Raw genomic sequence first — 15,245 nt, 5'->3', positions numbered from 1 at the left:
CACCCCCTGTCCCCAGTGGGCTCCAGAGAGGGAACAGCTCCAGCTTCTCTCCCATAGAGTTGCAGCTGGGGTGCAGCAAAGGGTTTGGTTTTTCAAGCAACCCTTGTGTTCATCCCTCCACACAGCTCCAACCCACCGACCTGCTGCCAACAGCTCCAGCCTTTCCACAAGGAGCAATAATTGATGTCTCACCACCACAGGGTAGATGGGTGGACGAGGTGCCAGGTGATCTCATGAGCAGCGTAGACACCATGGATGGGCAGGGGGAGTCCTGCGAGGCTGGAGAGATGGGAAGGAGACCCTGGAGACATGTGAGACAGCAAGATGCTGGTCCCACAGGGCTTGCCAGCTCTGGCAGAGAGAGAGCCTGAAACCACTTCGCTTGAGCCCACCAATGTTTGTGGGTCAAACCTCCCAGTCCCAGCTCACTGAGACCTGCACTGATGGGGCTTGGACAGAGGCAGGGAGGACAAAATGTGCATATTAGTTCTCAGGATCTGCTTGTCCCATGGTGCCTGCATAGGATTGACTAGATCCAGAGCAGCAATGGGTTTCTCCAGCAGAGACCAGACAACACTTGCAAGCAGCAGCAGGGCAGCACACGGTCTCTCATCCTCCTCCTCCCTGAGAGCTGCTGCCTGGAATGAAAGAAGAGCTGAATTTTCCCAAGCTGCCCTCACCTGTTTGGTAGCAAACAAGGCCAAATTGCCCCCGTGCAAAGAGCAGCGCCAACAAGCCCCATTAACAACCCCCACAAAAAGTCCGAGAGTCCCATCTCCCTGGCTGGTCCTTCCCCGGTCCCCGCCAGCTGCCCTAGGCTGGCCCAGCTGCTCATTCCAGGCATGTTTCTCATGGCCGTCGGAGGAATGCAAAGCCCTGGGGTGTTCATGGGGACCAGCACCAGATCTCTTCCGAAAAGGGACAGCGGGGTGATGTCAGCGGAAACATATTTTTAACCCGCATTCGAATGAAAAGGAAACGACCCAGAGGAAACGCATCAAAAAAAAAAAAAAAAAAAAAGAGCCTCCTGACAATGAAGAGTCCAGCTTTGCTTTCAAGTTATACTTTTCCCAGGACACTGACTCCCTCCTGCCCTCGTCCAAGAGGGAAAAGAGTGAGCGAGGGAGCGAGAAGTCTCCCCGCACACCCCACAAACAGGAAACATCGGCTATATAAAGATCGGGGCTGCGTCAGGAGGCAGAGGGGCAGGACATGGGACGTGCCAGGGTTCTGTGACATCCACCTGGACCACCAGCCTGCCTGAAGACAGGCACGTTGGCTGGGCCAATTCGTGCAGAGCAGGGCAGCGCCGACGCCGTCCGACCTTCTTTCCCATGGCCGTCCAGCTGGTGTGAGGCAGCCAGCAGAAAGATGCATGCTTGCATCCTCATCCACAGCAAGATAAACCCCAGGGAAATGAAATGAAGGGGCTGCTTCTGCAAGGAAGAGTCTTCAAACATTTTCTTTTCCACAATACAGTGGACAGACCCTGCTGGGTTGGGCAGCGGGCAGGGTTGCAGGTCCAAGCCATAGCTCAGCAGACAAAAATCCCTGCAGCAAAACCTGGGAGGGGGGGGCTGCCACACGACAGCAGGGGTTTTCTAGAGCCTCGGCACCCAAATTGCCATCAAGCTCCCATCATCCCAACAGGATCTGGATCATCATCCCAGCAGGACCCAAATTTCACTCCTAAGGAAAGCCATTAACTTCAGATTTGCTACTGCTCCAGCCAAGCGTGTCATTTTGATGGGGAGGAAGCAATGGGAGAACTTTCTCCCACTTTGTCCTGCAACATGGAGTGACCTGGTGGCTTGGGGGTCCCAGTGGCAGCAGAGGGGCTCCAGCAGCTGGCAGGAGTTGAGGGATGGAGCCAAGGTGACGCAGGCAGGAGCGGCAGACCTCACGGTCTGGAGGGCCTCTGTCACGAAGCTTTGCAGTTTCTCATCTTCCAGGGAGCCTCAGCAGACACCTAATACCAACTTGCCTCTTGGGAAATATTGCCCAGGTTGAATTTCTTTCCACCCTGCAAAGATATCCCGTAAACCTTCACCCACAGTCTAAACCAACCCTTTGTTTGTCTGCGTCCCTCCCCAGAAATGCTCTGGGCACCCTCCACTCCTCACCAGCCAGCTGCAATGCTGAACATGCATAAATAGCAATGCAGTGAGTTTCAAGAGAGTAAAACCATCCAGCAGTCAGAGACCACTTCTCCTCTTCCCCACCCAGAGCCAGCAGGTCTCAGCCCATCCAGGACACTATCCCTCCCCACCCCAGAGCTGGGCTGTCACAGGGGAATTAATGCTCTGAGCCTCTCCACAGGCCTGACAGCTGGTCGATGCACAGAAGAAGGAGGTTCATCAGCCCCAGGCATGCCCCTTCGCCCTCCCCTCCCCTGAACCCATCCATTCCCATCCAGTGGGCTGGGGAAGAGCCATTGGTTGAAACCTCTGCCAGAGAGGCTCATTAATGCCATTTAATACCCCATTCCTAGAAAGTATGAGGTTCCTGGGCACAGAGAGGGAGAGGGACAAGGAGAGAGGGAGGGAGGGAAGAGAGAAGCGGTACTCCCATGCAGGGCATGCCTGGCCCCACGTGGCACCATGTGCTGTGAGCTAGCGCAGAGAGTGAATCCCCCAAAAAAGCTTAACACCCCGTTAGACTGAAAGCGGATCTGCTCCCCGGACCTGCTCCCCATCCCTCTGCAGATACCCGAATGGATCACACAGGCACCCGAAGGCAGGGCTGAAACGCAGGAGCTGAGGCTGAGGAGGGCAGGAATGCCCCATGAGGTCCCATGGGGCACAGCTGGCGCCAGGACATTTCCAGGGGTGGATCCTCTCTACCAACCTGAAGATGCCCCTGTGCTGTGTCCCGCTGTGATCTGTCAGGGGCTGAGCCCTGGGCAGCTCGAGTAGGCATGACCTCCCAGCCCCGCACAGCCCACGCTGTACATGGAGGCTGCATTTGGAGCATCTCCAAAGCCCTGGGGCCACTCCATCCCTGGGCGAGTAGGTAACGTTTGCCCTCAAAGGCTGGAGCAGCACAGCGCGGCAGCTCCAAGCCCCAGCACACCACGGGTCAGCTTGTCCAAGAGGCACCGACTGCCTCTTCTTTATTTCATTTTTCTTCCAGGGCTGAACTCCAGCCCAGAAGCTCTTCCCCAGACCTGCATAGAGGAGTTATTTTTAGGCACCGCAGGCGGGAGGCAGGGGCCAAGAAGAGCTTGGACCCGGCTGCAGGAAAGCAGACCTTAGCAAGGCAGGAAGGAGCTGGAGGGTGGATACGAGGAGCACTCCCTGCCTGCAGTCACCGCGGCTCCTTCCTCTGCCACACACCGCCGGCTTCCCAGAAACGGCCGCCCAAGGGGAAAACGCTCGCTTGCCCACCTGTGCACGCAAGGACGATGGAAGGGCCCTGCGTCGAGCCGGGACCAGGACAGGAGAGGGCAGAGGTGGCGGTGGGAGGAGAGGAGCTTCCAAGAGCATCCCGTGAGACCCCAGCCCGGGGGGATGTCCCCCGCAGAGGCCACACCAGTCACTGGCTTTTGCCCCCATCCACTGCTGGTGGGAGCAGCGGGAGGAGGGGGCTGCGGAGGGAGGCAGCTTGGCAAAGGGCTGCGATGCTGCGGCACGCGGGGAAGGGTGCTGCAAGGAGAGGATTAGGGGAGCCTGAGAGCTGCACCGCTGCAACTGAGCAAGCAGGCATGAGTCAGATGCCCATAAGTATGCCCAAGTAGGGTCCATCAGCAGGCTGGAAAGGGTTTGGACCCAGGCACAGAGGGCAGAAGATGCTCCCTTCCCAGTGCTGGAGGGAGCCCTGAGGTTCCCATCCTCCCTGTGTGCCTGCAGCCCTGAAACTGCCGCCCCAGCAGCACCCCGGTGCCTCTGGGGTGCCTGGCAAGGGCTGCTGACCCAAGCTGCTAGGTCCTCTGCAGGCTCACGGGACAGGTTTGAGAGCTTTCTGCTCTGCTGGTGCCTGGGTGGCATCAGTATGATGCTGATGGGCAGCTTCTTCACCTGGGAAACACAATAGAAGAGGAATAAAAAGAAAAAGAACAGCTTGAAGCAGCAGTTTCCCAGGTTTTAAGGCAAACCCTCAAATCAAGCGACTGTCTGATCTCAGTGTGTCCCATTTGCATCCCCATTTGCCTTATGCCAGTGAGATGATGCCCCCCACTCAGAGCGGCAGCAAGAAGAGATGCGGCAGAGCCCCAGCCTCCTCGCTTGCAAAAATGTGGGCAGCACATTCCCTCATCAGCCAGTCTCCATGCCCATAAAGAAGATGTGATAATTAGGGGCAAACCTGCTGGTGTGTATTTCCTAAAGTGTTCTGCACCCACCTGCCCAGCAACACGTATCCGATAGGTTTTGTGTGTATTTGAGGAGGGTTTCTTCTTTCTTGCCTCATATTTTTGGGAAAGCCTATTTGCCTCAGTGGTCTGTCTGCCTCCAAAATTATGTGCCTGCCCTTGCTGTGTATCTGACAGTTTTGGCACTTTGAGGTAGATTTACTTCTGTTTTAGGCAAGAAGACCTGGTAGACCAATCTTTATCTGCAGATCAGATTTTTCCCTGAAATCGCTTTCTAGCCCCCACGCTTTACCCAAGCAAATGCAAAGTCTTGCTGCAAGGAAATTGTTTCCAGGCTTGCATCAGTGAGTTCCTTGGGTCTGATGGGCCCGGGAAATTGCGGCTTATCTGTGGGAGAAGAGGGAAAAGGGCAAAGCAGCAGGGCCAGAAGTTTGCTCTGCTGTCCCTCTGCTCAGCTCCCCGAGATGGTCCCTATCTCCTGGCCTGCAAACTACCCGCAGGTATTCTCACAGTCCCCCCCGCCCCAGCTTTGATGGACAACTTCCTTCACACTGAATGACACTTGGGGACCCACCAGGGTGTGTGAGGGGTTTCAAGGATGGCTGACCCGGTCTCCACCCCACAACAGTGACAAGAATGAGCCCTCGCCCCCTCCTTAATCCACCTTCGCCCCCGTCGCCGAGAGGAGCCCGTGAACCCTGTCCCCTGAGCTGCGAAACGTGAAAGGGAGGAGGCAGCGAGGGGGGGGGAAGGCAGGACCCGCCAAGGCTGGCCAGCACTGGGCATCCCCCGGGGCTTCGGGCCACCCCCAGCACTCGCCGCCCCGCATTGTGGACCGGGAGCGGGGAGGAAGGGGCGCTGGGGACGACCCCATCCCGCCGGCGCTGTGAAAGCCGCCTTTGTTGAGGGGCTGTCACCCGGGCCAAGGCATCCTGGCCTCTGGTTTCTAGGACAACAGGAGGAGGAGGAGGAGGAGGGTGGGCTGATGGGGAGGAAGGTGAGAGACGGCAGCAGGAAGGTTTGGACAGTGCGGGCAAAAGCGAGTCCCAAAAAGTGGCTCGGTGGTTTCTTCAAGGTACCCTCTTGCTGGAAGGGGAGATGCCAAAGCTGAGCCCTGAATGGCAGCCAAGCCCATGCTGGGTGTGGGGTGAGCGAGGGGGTCAGGATGTGGCCCATGGGCCTGACTTGGCTGTAACCCCCCACACCGAGCTCGGTGGGGTTCCTTCTGCTCGCATCTCTTGGTCTCAAATCAAATCTTCCCCAGTTTCCTCTTGCTCACAGAGCGTGTCACCATTTGAGCTTGCAATGGGACCTGTCAGTCCCAATGGCTCCTTGCCCACTCTAGCTGCCAGCTTACACCGTCCCCAACCTCCCCCACCCATCCCACCTAGCAGACAGATCTCAGGTATATTTTTAGCTGAATATTTATGGTTTGTCCCTTTTCAGCTCTCCAGTTCCATCAGATTTCAGGGGAGTTCAAAGGTGTTTTCCTGCCTCCTACAAGCTCTAGGCTATTTATAGCCATCAGATGTTGGCAGCTCAGCTTTCATGGACAACTGTACAGTGATGATGTGCACATGGAAATGGCTCATGGCTTGTGAGTAACTCCAGGACCAGCCACGAGCCTGAGGAGTGACGGGGTATTGCTTACAGTCCTGTGTATGAGAGAGAGTCAGAAAGGGTGGGTGGTGAAGAGCAAAGAGACACTCCTTTAGGCTGGATATGAGAAAAAAAGAAAAATACCAAATTTTCCAGGGAGATCTCTTAATGCTTGGGATGCTCCTCAGGGGAAACAATGCTAATCCTGCCCCATGGGCTATTTCAAGCGAGGGTGGCCTAGTTGCTGTAGCTGTTCTCGCTGGTTCTAGCTCTGGGGATGCTCTTATTCTTCATTAGGTGCTCCGGAGAGGACAATATCATAGTGGCACAACGTTGTTGCTGATCCCAAAGCCCTGCCTGTTCTGACCTGGATGCCTCCACAATGTGCCACAAGCCCCTCAGATGCCTGTATCCAGCTCCCAGGCTGCAGAAAGGCTTCCCCTGGCTGGGACTTGGGGAAATAGTATCCAGGGCTGCATCACCAAGAGCCAAAAGGGTCACTTCTAACATACCCACTGGCATGCAGCTGGGCTGACCTTTCCCAGAGATGCCAACAGCCCTGATGGTGACCAGATGAGCTACCAACTGCGGGCAAGCTCTGACCCACCATCACGGCAGAGGGAGAGACCGTGGTCTCCTGCGCTCGGCCATCTGGCTTGAAGTCTGGCCAGGCTGTAGGGAGAAACCAAAGGGGACTTCAGACTAGAGCTTTGTCTTTCCATGGTGACCACCGTGTCCAGGGACACTGAAAAAGACTCAGCTTTTGGGTCTTTGGGGATTAGATTGCTTCATGGAAAAGGAGAGGTGAATCGGGACTCTTGCTTGCATTTCTGGTGTGGTGTTTTTCTCTGTAGAAGGTGCATATCCCACATCACTGGGAGAATACAGCAGGGTAAAGCAGCCATTTCAAAGTTTGAGAGACCAAGGGTCTTGCACCCCTATAAAAATTCCTTACTTACTTACAAAGCTGCCAGGAATGACCAGGCACCAGTGATCTCCGAATACTCTAAGGGCTTCTCAAGCCCAGGCTTTGTGGAGCTGTGCAGCCAGCCATGAGGATGAGCAACGGCCCATTCCAGACCTGACTTAAGGCTTTGGCGTTTTCCACTCCCGCTAAAAACAAGCTCTCTGCCCACAACGTGCCTCCCCTGCCAAAGGAACCTCTATCTCCTGCATCTCTTCAAGTGCTTCCCTGCTCCGACCGAGGGCAGGAAGAGGACAAGAATACCACATCCATCTGTGAGCACACAGGAACTCGGAGAGAGATGGAAAAGAACTATCCGAGCTGGACAGGGTCCAGGGCAGCAGGGACACACACCCCTCTGCTCAGGAAAAGAGCCAGGGAGACTTCCATTGCCATAGCCGCCCCGGCTCGCCATTTTACATCCCATCTGAACAAAAACACTTCACCTTCCTTTTTTTTGCGCTCGCACACACCTCTCCCTTCAGCATCAGCTGCCGGCATATGGGAGTGTGGTGGACTATTTAAGGAAAACGCCCAATAACATTACAATTACTTACCATAAAAGCCTCATGTTTCCAATAACAGCCTAATGTTCCAGGCACCTGTCCAACAGACTCAGAGTTTTCTTACCTGCCCACTGCAGGATTCATAGCCATCACACTTCCCAACAGACATCTAGAAGTGCCATTGCAAAACTGCAAGGCTCTGGAACACCTCAAAATAGCTGCCACGTCCGTCTGCAGCGGGGACAGCGATTAGCAGGACCTTTCATCCCTACTGGCAGTCACCTGCTGGGATCTGCAGCGGGTTGCAAGCAACAACCGGTGTGTGAAAGGCAACATCAAAACCAGGAATTCACCTGTAACCAAAGCAGTCTGCCTCGGACTGGCAGCATCTGCCTGGCTTTGACTACTACTGCAGTTCCAGCATGGTCCCCGGATGGTCACAACTTCTCCTGCCCATGGCAGATGACAACGAAGGGGCCCAGCGGGACCAGATGCCACTCTCACCTCCTAACACGGTCACCCTGACGCTGGAATGAGGTGGAAACGGACAAATGGAGCAAAAACAAAAGGGCTCATAAATGTTTTTCTTGGTCAGATCCCATGAGCCCAATCAGCAATATCCGCAATGGCTTTTACAGACCAGGCTGGGCAGCGTGATTTTGTTCAAGTGTTCCCAGGGAACAAAAAAACGTCATGAACATGTGTCTTGCTGAAAACAGTCTCTCCGATATGAAACCATGATTGTTCACCAGCAAAGTTACTTGTGGGCTTGGGAAACAGTTCACGAGCAGAGGAGATGGTGTAACAGGATGTGGGCATCTAATCTCTCCGTACCAGTAGACAGTCATAAGCACTGGCACTTACCCAGCAGTCAGCTACAATTTGTTTGCACACAGGGTTTGCTGGAAAATTGCATCCAGCCGTCCAGTTAATAAAAATCATCTTCACACAGCTCACCGGCAGTGTTTGCTGAATGAGAGATGGATGCTAAATTATTCACTCTGCACCATCGGAGTCTCAGTGGTGGAAGAGAGGGGAGGAAGATTTCACTGCTGCTAGTCATGTTATGCTGTCAATTACAGAACACTTCATTCTCAGGGCTGTAAGGCTACCATCTGGTACTAAATTCACCACAAAAAATGGAAAAAAAGAAGGCAGCATTTTTAAGCATTGACTGCTCATCGTACAGCAGTTCTAGAACACATTTTTCTAACATTCATGAGAAGTACAAATCCAGGGGGAAGTGCAGAGTGGAAGGGATAATATGCCATTTAGAGTATTCCACCTACACAGATGTAGAAGAAACAGGAGGGCACAAAATCCCACTCTGCCTATCCTGCCCGGTACACCTGAGAGGTCAGTGGCGAGAGGGTAGATGTAGCACAACCTTCTAGATGTGTCACTGGGCTTCACAGCCAGGCACCTTCCCGTTCCTCCAAGTATTCAGCTGTTCTCTTTGGCTGCTGAGCTACCTCTCAGCCCACTTCAATTTTGAAGGGTTTTAATTCTGACGATCAGGGAAATGAATCTATTTGTAAGGTGATCAGCATTATGGGAGGTCCTTGTTCTTGGTATGCAACTAGAAATGCCCAGAGAGGAAATTTTGAGGAATTGCTGTTGGACATTCATGGCCACGTGCTTTGGTGTCCATGGTGGAAGTGTTTTGGTGGAACTACATGGTGACAAGACTCTGGATGCCTAATCTGTGTTTGGAAGCACACGCAGCCCTGCTGCATACCACACCGAGCAATTCATTTTATCAGGAACCAAACAGAGGAGACACATTAAATAGCATAGTAGAGCATGTCCCCGCAGGCAGAGCTGGGGAAGAAGATAGAGCACCTTGGCTGGATATGAAAGGCTCCAGGAGAACAAAAAAAGAGAAGGAGGCAACAAAAATCAGATGGAAAAACAAGCTCACTAATTTGTTCAAAGACCCATAGACTCTCAGCACTGAACACTAGAGATTTTGAGGGGCTTTAATAAAGATGGAGATGAAGGCACCATGTGATTCATTAATCTCCTACATGGCCCAGACAGGAGAGAGGGACAAAGATGCAGTACTGCCATGCGGCTTCCCACAGAGCATCGCAATGCTGGGAAGAACTAAAACAACCACGGGATGCCCTGGGTAAGTCCATTAACCAAGAGGCTTCTTCCTTTTCATGCCTTTTTCCTCCAGGCCACGTACCTTTCACCCTCAGTACGACTCTGGAGATCATAGAGGCTGGCACTGCATGCGGAGATGATGAGGGAGCTTGAAAATCAGGTTTAAGATCTTCAACCTGCTGTGGCTTGGACTTAAAGCATCCACAACACACTCAGGAAGACAAAACTTGAGCTGTCTGATGCCTTCCCAGCCCTGCCTGCTCACAGCCCATCCAGACTGCATGAAGCTTGGGTTCCCATAATACACTAAATGTACTCTGAGTATGTCCCTCCCCAGAGCTCCCAGTATGGGGCTGAGAGCTCCAGTGAAGGCTACGGTGAGTCTGGTCTGGAAGACAAATGTAGGCTCGTAATAGGCAGCACGGATGTGCCTGGGAAGGTCCCGTGATAGCCGCAGAAAGTGCTACAACCTCACCCATCCTTTCTTTGTTTGGTCCTTTACTGAGTCATTGCCTCCGAGAGGAGATTCATCCTTCCTGCTGACAGGCCACACAGCTACGTATTGGTGAGATCCCTTGCACAAGATCTGTACTGCTAGTGGAGCTGCCCAGAGATGGCAGATCCTACAAAGTACCCCCGCTCCTCTGCAAGGTCTGAAACATGCTTGGAAAGAGGCACCAATGATCTCTAAACCAGCCTCCACCCAGCACAGAAATGCTCCATAGATTCCCTTGTCCTTTGCGGGATTTCCGACAGTCTCCTGTTCCTCTGAGACCAAACAGCTAGTCTCTATCAGTGACTCCTTTAGCATGGGTCTGGCGCTGAGGACCCATGTCCTACCAAACACTACAAAGAGTCAGCAGAGGCAAGGGCATGAAAAGCACAATATGATGGAAAAGGAAAGTGACTGGGACACACACCCTCTCCTTCTCTCAGGAATCTGTCCCTCTTTGGGGATCTGAAGGAAGAGCCAGGCTGGAGTTTTCTGCTTCAAAGGTAGCTCAGGAGTTGACATTTGCAATGCATTGTAAGGTGAGGAGAAAAGCAACCAGCTGATTCTAGGAAGAGACTCTCAATGTGGTACCAAAGCCATAGCCTTCACTAGCCCAGACACAGCATCCCATGAGCTTTATAGCTGAAGCTGTTGATTTACTTACAACAAGGGTCACTTTTGCACCATATTTCATGCCTGGTGCCCCCCAATACAAGAAGGACCCACTGACAGAAGGGGGCAGAACCTGGTTCTCTCTCCTCAGCACCTTCTTATGTGCCCCTTGCCATATACTCTGCCCATTGGCTTGACCCTTTGGACACAGTGGCTCGCAGTAGAGGAAGAAAACTCTGATATAAGCTTGAATTTCCAGTCCTCTTTGGACTGTTCCACCTCTCCCATCTCTTCCTGCTCTGGAGCGTGGACTGCTGAAGCTGTGCTCATCCCAGTCACCTTGCCAGTTAAGAAGTGATGCTCCTGAACAGCCAGAGGTGCTGGATGCTCTGTTTACTTTCTAGCTCCCTTTCTTCCTTTCTTTCTGAAGTTGGTCTTTCTGTCCTTGAGGAGCTGAGGGACATTCAAAAGGAAAGCAAAAACCCACAAAATACCAGGTGGTAAAGTCCATCAGTGCACTCTCCAGGTGAGGCACTCTTGCACTCATCCCTAGGTACAAACAAGGGCATTTTCCCCATGATTTATTCTCTAGCATGTCAGACTCATCCAGCCCATTTCTTTCCCTCCAAAACATGGTGGGCTTTTAGCCCAGGAATTGGGGGTTGTTGATTTTTAATGCTTACTTATTTATTTTTGACATTGCACAGGCCATTCCAGCACCCGCTTTATCTCCAGTGATCTTTGACCCCTGCCTGTCAGGAGTTCAATCTGGTACGTTCCACTCTTTGCCCCCACTTAATTCTTTTTTAGCTGCTCAGCCTTTGAAACCTGGTGCCATATGCCAGCCCAAAAGAGTCCTGATCAATACTGGGGGACCACGTCTCTGTGACCTTGCAACCTGCACCGTAAAGGGCAGAGGGCAGAGCAGAGTGTTGGCCATGTTTTCATTACGAGATTTCAGCTGCGTTTGTTGGAGGGGGAGGGAGAGCCTTTCTTTCTTGCTTGCTTTCTTGCTTTCTTTTCATGAAATTTAGTCCAGCTGGGACACCAGAGCTCCTGGCTGCCTGTCGACTCCTCTGCCTCATTTAATGAAAGTGAGCAAGAGAACCGCTAAAAATCGGGATGCCTGAAAAGGTAAAATAGAAAGATCAGCAGCACATCTCGGTATAAGAAAGGAATTGTTCATGCCTGTCCCTTTCAGACAGCCAGGGTGCTTTGGGGGTGCAAAGCCTCAGTCTCCCTTGTAAGGGAGGGACCCATTAAAAATCACTCAGTCTGGGGGAAGAGCCCTGGCAGCAATGCTGCTGCTTTGCAAGGGGGGGGGCACCTGATTTCTCTCCCTCAAAGCTCAACCTCTTGCATGGCCGAGCCCCTGCCCCAGGGAAAGAGTCCCTAGGAAGGTGCTGCAGATCCACAGCTGGGTTGCACGTCCTTGCCTTGCACCCCACATCGCAGGCACGGTCGTGGGGATCCCTCAGCCCACCCTGCTGAGGGGCTGTGTGAACTGTGCTTTCTCAGGGTGCACTAGTCAAGGGCCACTGTATTCGAAAGCCGCTCTTTTTTCAGGCACAGACCTGCCTCTTGGTCATTTATTTTTTTTCTCCTCTTCTTTGTGCAAAAAGCACAGGCACCTGCTTTCTGCCCTGATTGCTTTCATTTTTAGAACAAGGAGAAGAACAGATGAAAAGGGAAAAGCTTGCCATGTCTCCTTGGGACAGCAGGGCTTTGATGGTGCTGCTTCCAAAGCGAGATTTAACCCAGCTTCGCTTCATCATGGAGGAAAACCCAGCAGTTAAGTCTAAGCCAAGACTGTTCACCCAGGAATGGCCAGCTACCAAATATCTGCAGGATCTTCTCCATTTGCTGCTGTGGGTCCCATCCCCTTGGCATTTGGTGCTGTGTCGTGGCAGAGCAAGGCTGCCAGGGACCATGTGGCAGGGCTGGGCTGATGGTGCTATCGCCCCATTTGCAACACACCAACACGCTGCTTCCCTTGGGCAGAGGCTGTTTCCCTTGAGCAGAGGTCATGCCCAGTGCCATATCCATAGCTGGGAAGATGCTGCTCCCCAACACAAGCACCGGACCTCCAAGGGGTGCAGGACGGAGCATGGCCATGCCATCGGCCACCACTGTGCAAGCCAGGTATTGCCTGGACCACTGGGCTCTGAGCTCAGCAGCCAAATCCTGTTAGACGTCCTGGTTCCCCAAGGTGCTGAGCACCTCCTGTTTCCCAGGTGTCTGCAGGGAGAAGATGTGATCAACCCACACCCTTGACAAGCAATGGAAAGGGCCAGTGGGGTGATTTCATTGGTGTGGTTTTGGCTGCTGCTTGAAGAGTTTAATTCCCGGTGTTAGCACGACTGCCCAAACCAGTCCCAGCCAGACTTCCCTTACTCCTCACCTTTGCTTCCACCCCTCTGCAGAGGGAGGGACAGTCCATGCCAGGCTCTGCAGGACAAAAGCTGAGTCCCATCAGGAGTAAACGCACTTTTGAACAATCCTTGCAGACTACAAGTTTGGGGTCAGTGGCTTGTATATGACTCTCTTAGAGGACTTTGGGGGATGTTTTTGAGCTTGGAGTTGACAACTCTCCCCTTTCCCTAATTACCCAGAGCCCTGTGGGGTAAGCACCACATCCGTGCGCTCCCCAGGGTGTCTGGATTTCTCTCTGAGGCAGGAGAGTCAGGAAAGCCCCCACTTGCATTGGTCTATGACCCAAGTTTTTGCCCAAGGACAAGAACGATGGGGCACCTTACACTCAGTGCGCAGTACCCATCGGTGGCAAGGGGAGCCGATACCCCAGACAGAGGGCACTGCTGTGCACCATCTAATTAACCCTTCTGACAGCTTCGATTAAAAATAAAGGGGCCTTCAGGTCCCTGCTGGAGTGGCCTATTTTACGTGTGCATCTCCTTGGTTTTGCCTCAGCGTATGATGTTCAGGAGGCAGTTATTTCAGGAAAGGTACGCTATAGATAACTGATCTGCCAGCCAGGTGTCGTGTTCCTTCATTTATTTTCAATTACTTTGTCTCTTTAGCTCCAGTGAGAATTGCCTGGTGTCAATTCATTTGGTCACCTCCGTGCCTGCCGCACCTCTCCGGAGGCACTTCTCCGGTGTGGTGTGATCTCTCCCCGGGGGCAGCCTGTTACAAAACAGCTCTGCTTCTCTTTCAGCTTCATCTTGTTCTCGTCTTCCGGGCCACCCCCAACTTCGTGCCCCTTGTCAGGGTCACACAGAGTTTCTGGGAGCAGCAGTGGTGTGAGCAGGCAGAAGAGAAAAGGTGAGAAAGCCAAACTCTGGGGTGGGAGCCTCCCCGCTGCTCCTCAGGATGCTCACGACAGCAATAAGCATGGGTAGTGGCAGTGCCCAGCACACTCAGCTGCAAAGGTTTCCCCGCAAACCTCCTTCCCAAGTGCATCTGGCTGTCATTATTCCCTAGGTGGCAAGTGCCAGGCCCCTGGACCTCCTCTGTCCCTTGGCTTATTGCTCTGAAGCTCATTTGCCCCCTCAGCCGCTGAACATTGGGCCAGTTCGGGTGTCTACGTGTGCATACAGTGAACTGGATGAGGGGGCTTGTCTGGCCAGGAGGGCTGTTTCTTTCCTTTTGTGAGGAACTCTCTCAGGCAGAGCAGTCAGGATGAGGGTGGGAATCCAGGACCTCCTGGAGCCTCATTTCAGTTTCCCTATGCTATGTGCACACATATGCACGCAGAGACGCCTCAGTCCCCTAGTTCAGAACCTGCCTCTCCTGGTCGAGACCCGTGGTCACCCTTTCACCTGGGACAGCGTTGTCCCCTTGGAGGTGCACCCATAGGTCTAGGCTAGCAACACCCTAAAGTCATCAGAGCACAGGAGTCCGGCACTGTCCTGACAAGCATCAGTTTGTGCTGGCAGTCTCAGGGCTTGTCTCATTCCTTCTGTGGTCTCTGCTTTTATCCTTTTTCTCCCTCCCACCAAGACCAAGACCAAGACCAAGACCTTGCTGTGCCCCTCCAGCAGCTCCTCCCCACTGCCCAGCCCCTGCTCCCTCCGCAGCCCAGCCAGAGCCGTCTGCTGACTCCCTGCCCATCCGTCCATGCCCACCCCGACCCCGGTTCCTTGTAACAGAGTGGGGACAACCGCTGAGACAGACAGCACCGTGCAGAGAAATGGGGACGCTCCTAACAAGGGAGGACACCAATGACACCAGATGTGCCTGGGAGAGACAATCCAGCCCTCCTGCCTCTTGCCAGAGAATCCCACACAGTGCTTTGTCATTAAAGACGGGCTGAACCCTTCAAATCCAAATTTTCCTATGCCTAGGGGAAGTCCAGACCTGCAGTTTAAGTCTAGGCTCTCCCCTAGCTGAACCCTCTCATGGTGGACCACCTTTAGGATGAAGTATCTTCATGCTTGCTTACACTTCTGGGCACATTTTTACCTGCTTGAGCTGCTCTCCAAGTGCAATCTGAGCCATTCCTGGCATGCCCCCACCTCCCGCTGGCACCGCTGAGCTGGCAGGGCTAATGAGATGGGCTTGCTCGTCTGCCTGCTCACGGTCAGCAGCTCAGTGCTGATGGTGACAACCGCAGGGACCAAGAAGGGCATGATGTAATTTTCAGATCCGCCGGGAAGTTTTCAGCAGCGATGGCTGGAAAAGAACAGCATTTTC

This window comes from Harpia harpyja, chromosome 18 (genome assembly GCF_026419915.1).
Source record: "Harpia harpyja isolate bHarHar1 chromosome 18, bHarHar1 primary haplotype, whole genome shotgun sequence".
NCBI classification, from domain to species: Eukaryota; Metazoa; Chordata; class Aves; order Accipitriformes; family Accipitridae; genus Harpia; species Harpia harpyja.
The sequence above is the reverse complement of the archived record's forward strand: the minus strand, read 5'-3'. Positions refer to the sequence as shown.